Source organism: Octodon degus, unplaced genomic scaffold, assembly GCF_000260255.1.
Source record: "Octodon degus isolate 3935 unplaced genomic scaffold, OctDeg1.0 scaffold00118, whole genome shotgun sequence".
Lineage (NCBI taxonomy): Eukaryota > Metazoa > Chordata > Mammalia > Rodentia > Octodontidae > Octodon > Octodon degus.
The window spans coordinates 5,395,634-5,403,635 of NW_004524694.1; positions in this window are offsets into that span (position 1 = coordinate 5,395,634).

Below are 8,002 nucleotides of genomic sequence, written 5' to 3' on the forward strand. Positions count from 1 at the left end.
ACAACAATCTAATTTCAGTATATTGTATAACTTGCTTCTAAATATAGCAATGCAATATTTCTTTCATAACTGGTCTTTTTTCTATGTTTTCCGAACATACATTCTATTATCTTTGAGGATGAAATATACTGTCAAGATTATACATAAAATTATATTTATATGTCTATCTATCTATCTATCTATCTATCTAGACTTTTACTCTGTTAGCATGCTACTATTTTAGTTGAATAATTTGTTTAACTTCATAAATATAATTGAGACACTAGACTAAATAAGCATTAACTTAAAATATAGCTAAAATTTGCCAACAAATAATTCTTCAGGGGGATAATCTGTCATTATAACTAAAACCATCCTTTGAGGTTATAACCAGAAATATGTTTTCCATACTTACTATTAAATATTCAGAAATACTCAAGTATAATCTACTAGGTAATAAAAGAACTACGTGCAATGAGGTTGACTTCCTGTACTGTAAATGAGATCTATTAATTGCTCTTCTTTAGAAATAGTTTCTGCAGGGTTTGCCATATAACTCAGTGGACTAAAGCGCCTGCTTAGGCAGAGCGCAGTCCCAGTATTTAATCCCCAGCGTGCCATGCTGGCCCTGACCCCGGGGCACACTGACAGGGCAATTGAAACTGGGAGTGGTGGCGTGTGCCTGTAATCTCAGCACTTGGAAGGCTGAAAACAGAAGAATCATAACAAGTTCCATCTATGTAGTGAGACCCTGAACACCCTGTAGACCCTGTACCAAATACATTAAAAAGAAAAAAAGAAATACTTTCTGAGATGCACTTAATTTGGGTGATGAGAACTTTTTTTTTTTTTTTTTTTAGGGAAGGGTCAACAGGGTGTACAGGGTCTCACTACTAGATCAGACTTGTAGTGATCCACCTGTTTACAGCCTTCCAAGAGCTGGGAATACAGGTGCACGCCACCATGCCCAGTATAGGAGATGAAAACATTACATCACATAGGAAGCATGTACCAGAGATACAGCTCAGTGGTTAGTACCTGCCTGGCAAGCACAAGGTTCTGAATTTGATTTTCAGTACCCAATCAAATATGAAGTATGCAACAAGGAAGGAGTGTCTTCACTTTCAGGGCGTGGATTATAAACCATGACTGTATGCATTAGAGGACTTGCAGTATATAAAATTAAAGGTAGTGCAAAAACAAATCTTGTATGTGGTGGATCCCAGACAGATGTGCAGTGGACATTTAAGAAATTTTTTGTCCAACATTCCATTTTCATGGTCTAATCTCTCTTAAGACATGCGTATGGGACACGTAGAATGTGCCTTTTAGACCTGGAAACTATAATGGTGGTAAAATAGAATTCCACTCAGAAATTTAAATTACTGTTAAAAATATTTCTCACGTAGAATGATCACAGTGAATAGACAAAACACGAAAAATAAAAGACAATCTAGGTGAGACAAACACTCATAAGAGGGCAAATAAATTCTAACTTAAACCTCGCATGATTTGAGGGGACCCAGGTCACTATCTTTTTTTTTCTTTTTTCCTTGAGGACTGGTCATACTTTCCAATGAATACCCAGATTCAATTGAACACATTATAACAACTACTTATAACAACTTTTGTGCGCATTACTTGAACTATATATCAGTCATCTATAAACATATATTACAACTATTAAAAATTAGAAGTTTTAATTTTTTAAATTAAGATTCTGGCGACAATCATGATATTGGAAACAAATATCTAACTGCATAAAATGCAACAATTCTTCTTGTATAACTTGATAAATAATCACTAATGTAAATGTAATCTTAGTTCTATTTTTAAAAAAAGGATTTTGTGTAATCACAGCTTGAGAAAACAAATACTGATGAGCTTGGTCTGTGTAGTGATACCATTGAATGGGGCGGGGAGATAGCTCGGCAGCTGGGATGCCTGCCCGGCCTGCACAAGGTTCTGAGTTGGATTCCCCAGCACCAAAGAGGAAAAAAAAGAGAAAGTATTGCCATTGAAGAGAATATATGTGCAATAACTTAACAAAGACCAATGTGCATAGGTTTCATTCATATATTTCATCATATTTTATTTTCCCCCAAAACTTGATAATGTTTTTTATATTTAAGAAAACTATATCTGTGAAATATTACTTATCCCTTAGTAAACCTAGTATGAAGCCCAAGTTGGACTTTTAGTCAAATGAATGTTTTTAAATTATTTGCTTTGTAATAATCACAATAACTTCAATAAGTTATGGAAAAAGCGATGGATCTTAATGTATGATTAAGGGATAAAAATGAATATAAGGGGAAAGATTATAACATGATAGAATACGCAGTAGTTATAATAAATATTATCTGTCATTTATTTATTACAAACAATATGAAAACATACTGGTAAATGATGTAAAATAATTCTTTAATCATCAAACAATAATCTGGGCTGGGAATATAGCCCACCAGCTTAAGTGCCTGCTTGGTAAACACAATATCTTGAGTTCAGTCACTGGTCTGGGTCTTACTGATGTAAAAACTGATGTTTAGTGATATTAGACACTTAATTAGATGTCTACTATAAACTAGAAAATTGTAAATTTAAATTATATGTTTACGTTCATTAACCTCAGAAATGAGCCAAAATTACACTTGAAGAAAACAAAGTAAGCATAGCTAGATACGATATAAGAGGCACTAATTCACATACCATAGGAACAGTTTCAAATACATGAACTATTTAAACAGAGAAGGTTCATAATAATAGGCACTTATTAAGTACCTTAAATGTATATCCCAATTCTCAGTAGTACTGTTTAAAACTTAGGAGTGTTAGCAACACAATTTTACATTAAATAACTTGCTCAGCATTGCTTTTATTGTGTGGAAGAATATACATTTGAAGTCAAGATCTCAGATTTTGGAAATTATGTGATGTGTGAGAGAAAGATGCTGAATGTCATTGTATTAGAGTAAAGAAATGAGATTTCTTTTAATAAATTTTTCCGAAATAATGCTCAGGAAAAGTGAAAGTCAAGTATAAAATTTAATAAGGCAGCTATAATGAACAATATCAGCAATTTCCCTTACAGATTTATTAATTAATCCAGCATTCATTAATTACAACCATGTTATTTATTTATTTCTTTTTAAATGTATTTGGTACAGGGTCTCACTATGAAATTGGACTCATGGTGATCCTCCTGTTTTCAGCCTTCCCAGCACTGGTATAAGAGGTGTGTACCACCATTCCGCATCTCATTGGCTGGCTCAGCGAACCCAGAGGTGGGGCTGGAGTGCCATGTGGTGTGGGGGATTGAACCCAGTCCCTGAGCTTGTGAGGCAGGCATTTAGTCCCCTAAGCTATCTTTTCAGCCCAATTTAATATTGAAACCGGCCATGTTTTAGATATTACATTTGCAAAATTGTGATTCTAAATGATGAAGAGATTATGTTTCTCCCCTCATCCAATTGATAGTCTACCAAAGGGAAAAGTGAAAAAAGAAGAAGAAAATACAAGGATTGCTAACAGACAAGTTCAGACACAAATTGTTAAAAGCTTAGAATATGAAGAAAGAATAGTCTGAGAAACATTGAGGGTAATTAATACACAGACTATTCAAAGACTATTGAAAAATCAGTTGTGGAGTTTGTGAGAAATGCATATCAAATATATTTCAAATACAAAATGCCTTCAAATATTTTGATTTTTCATACTTGTCTGTATTTAAAATTTGCAAATCAATGTAATAATACTGTTTGCTGATCAGACTTTAATGAGTTATTTGAGAATAATTGACTTTTTGAATCCAAAACTAATTGTCGTTATTGGAAAAATACAGAGGTAGAATTGGCTCACTATATCATGGAACTAATAAAGATTAAGATTGCAGAGTAAAAAGTACTAACTCTTTAGGAGAAACACCATGAAGTTATTCTGAATTTAAAAATACAAAAAGAGAACTCCATTGAACTCAGAACAGTTTGTTCAGTATAATAATGTACAGACATATTTGCATATTGATCTTTTACATCAAAATATATAGCTTTGTAAAATTTTTTTAGTTTGTGGAATTGAGTAACTATAAAACTTCTTTAACATAGCCAAGGAACTTGAAAGTTTGCATGACTTACTTATAAAAAGTAAACATTTATATATTTAAGCCCCTTTCATAGAAACATATTAATATCACAATTTGACACTATTTTCACCAATGTTTGGGTAAACTAATCATTTTAGCTGTTAACGAAGACCACAGAACATATCACTTCACACAACACCATCTTAATCTTGCCCAATTTTCAATATAGGAGATGTTTATAAAAAGTCATACCTGACAATGCAAACTTCAAAGAAAAATGAATATTTCAAAATTTATTTATTTTTTATTTTAATTATCTTTTATTTTGAAGAGTAAAAGCAAGAGCAAGAAAAATAAAAGCAAAGACAGAAACAGGGCAACATGTAGCCATGCATATGTTACACATTTTCAAAACAAGAAAAGCTGATTAACAGTGATTGATATATCATCTATTTTATCATCAAATGTTGCCCAGATCAACAGATATAGTTATACAACATGGGAAATAAGATTGAATATTTCCACATGCTTCTAATAAATCTTAAATTTTGGTTCTTGACTTTCATTTTTTATTACCTTTTTAAAAAAATTACTTTAAAGAGAATATAGTAATGTGGCTCAGCAGTGCAGCATCTGCCTAAATAAATGAAGTTTTCAAAACAAGTGAGTTCTCCACATATTTTGAAAGCAATTGATGATGGAGTTTATATTTGAACACAATGAAGAACAAATAGATTGATGCAGGAAATAAAGTGAACACAGAGCTGTTAAATCCTGGGAAAGTTTGTTTACTGCAATTTTATTTTGCATAAGAGTCTAATTATAGAACATCAGCAGTCACAGCATTCCATATACTTCGGCCTCATTTTTGAATGAATCAGGGTACCATTGAATGTCATTAAGATAACCAGATGAAAATTTTCTCAGTGAATTAATGATTCCAAGTGGCATTTATGGGTGCATTATCTGGCGATTTGAGGTCATTTTTTTTTCAAGGAAGCAATGTAAGTGAAAGAAGTAAAGTTCAGAGTAAGAGGGGGAAAAGGCCAAAAATCTTTATCAAATTTATTCTTGAAAACTTTATGCTTCTAAGTGGGGAAACCTGTTATAATTGCAGTTGGCCAGAGAAAAGACCAAGATCTGTGATCGTCTTCAGTGCTTAAATGCTTACATTTTGGCGTGATAGTAATTGTTAGTCACTGTTTGTAAAACAAGGAGAGAGAGAGAGAGAGAGAGAGAGAGAGAGAGAGAGAGAGAGAGAGAGAGAGAGGTAGGTTAAGGAAATGCTGTGTCATCAAGACTATTTGAAGAACAGGGAGGATCCATCACTTGACGTGAAAGCTGACTGGAAAGGTTTAGACTTTATGCATAGAGAAAGCTTACAGATGTTTGCATTTCCCTTTGTCTATGTAGGTGAAACTACATCTTCAATTTTATTAGTATATATTTGAAGCAGATAATGATTAAATCATCTTGAGAAGTTAGTTCATAATGTCACTTCTCATTAAAACAAATCCGAAAAGTTCTCTTCAGAAATGCAAAATAAAATTTTAAGTGATAAAACTCTATTGCTTCTAAATGGCAAGGCTTTATTTATTTATTTAATTTTTTTCTTTTTTTTGTATTTTTAGGGAAGGGTCTACAGGGTGTTCAGAGTCTCAATACTAGATCATACTTGTAGTGATTTGCCTGTTTACAGGCTCCCAAGAGCTGGGATTACAGGTGTGGGCCACCACTCCCAGTCTCTAAAATATTTAGTGTTACGTACTATCATGGTATGTATTATGGTTCGCCTAGTGATGCAAACTATCATGTTAGTCGTGAAATTTATCTTCTTTCTTTTTTCCTCCTTTTCTATCTGGAAATCCATGATATCAGAGAAATTTGAATGGAGAATCCTAGAAAGTTATGGTGATGTGTACTTCTAGCTTTAGTCATTTTATTCGATCTACTCCCTCAACGTGATATTTTAGCTGAATTCAAGAATTATGACATATACAGAAAAAATCTTAGTTCAGTTTAAAAATAGCTAAAAATAAATCAGATCAATATAAACTTATTTAAACACTTTGGTTCTCTTAGCACTCACATTTGTTTTCAATTGTAATTTCTGTAATTTAAGATAAATTAGGATTTCAGAAGTAAAGATTAAAGAAACTCAACTTAAATTTTGAAGATGATGCTTTGGATGTGTGCATAATTTTGTTTGCCCCCTTAGTATTTACTTTTATATAATTAGCTACTTAAAATATTTTTAAACAACTGGAAAGACAAAGGCAATACAACTACTGGTATTCTGAGCTAGTTGTTTATAAAGGTAATGCAGATTAGGATGTGCTCCACAATGATGTCAGAAGCTAGTGCACAGAATTCAGATTGGCTCAATGCTGTTGAGGTTAAAATTTCTAATGGAGGGAGATAAAGGAACTTTATGGCTTTTAACATTCTTTTGTGATAGTTGAACCTTTCCAGGGTAAGAGTTCATTATCACCCATCTCTCTTGGAAATGCCCCCCCCCCCCACTGGCAGGTACCTCCCATAGAAAAGTGAATAACCACAACTTGGGGGTCACTACAGCAGACAAACCAGAACATGAAACTGAACTTTTCAAAAAATAATATTTACACACACACACACACACACACACACACACACACACACACACACGAGTTCACATTTTTGTTTATTCATTTATTTGTTTGTTAGAACCGGGGATTGAACTCAGGTCTTTGCATTTGCCAGGGAAGTGCTTATTCCACTGAGCCATCTCCTTGGCCCCAAGAGCTCACATTTTTATGTGCTCTTCAGGATATAATAGAGGGTCAGGGAGACAGCTCAGTAGAATAAGTGCTTCCCTGGCAAGCGCAAGGCCCTGAGTTCAATTCCTGGTCTGCCAGAGAGAGAGAGAGAGAGAGAGAGAGAGAGAGAGAGAGAGAGAGAGAGAGAGAGAATATAATAGAAATAAATTGTACATTTTAAGTCACTTATGCAGATGAATTCTTTTCCCACTGCTTTTTCTGGACACTAAGAAAAATCTGGCGAGCATGCTTCTGACAGACCTCTTAGTGCATGCAGTTTCAGAAGGGCCCAGATTCTGCTGCAGCCTTCCATGACTTAGCAGTCACATTTTGTTGCACTTGGTGAATCTGACGACATTCTTATTGGTGTTTGAGGGTCAAACAGACAAAGAGAAACTTAATGGAATTTCCAGTCAAAGCCTAGTAACTGAGTTAGAGGAAGACTGCTAGAAAATTTGAATACATCAAATAAAAAAAAAAAAACTGGCACAAATCCTAAGTTTTTTCATATCTTTTCAACTTACGCAACAGGAAAGGTGTGTAAATGAGACTGTATTAATGTTATATAACTACGTATAATCTAGTTGTTTTATTTTGAGGACATAATGAGACAGGCCTTCAGGTAAAGACTATCAGGCTAAGGATTTGTGAGGACTGTATGACCTTATTAAATGTAAGTATGAAGAAATGTGAAAGCACTTAGAAAATAAGAAACCACCAATAGTCTTCTGTAAAATTATTCTCCAAAATAGGGAATTATTTTATAAATAATAAACCATCAGTTAAAATACAGTTTCAGATTTCTGAGCGATGTTGAAGGGAATGCAGACAGATGTGTCCTAATATCCAGGGTGGCTAGGTGTCTCAGTTTATCTTACCGGGGATTGAACTCAGGCCCTTGCGCTTGCCAGGCAAGCACGTATTCTACTGAGCTGTCTCCCTGGCCCCTCAGTTTATCTAAATAGGCACATTAATAACATGAAGTGATTTATTAGCAATTAGTCCATTCTTTTCCAAAAAAATTGAATCTACATGTGACAAATTCTTTAATTTTATCATCTATCCTTTTTTATGCACTATTATTCCAAGGAATTTAGTTTTTTGTTTTTGTATTTTAGGGAAGGGTCTACAGGGTGTTCAGGGT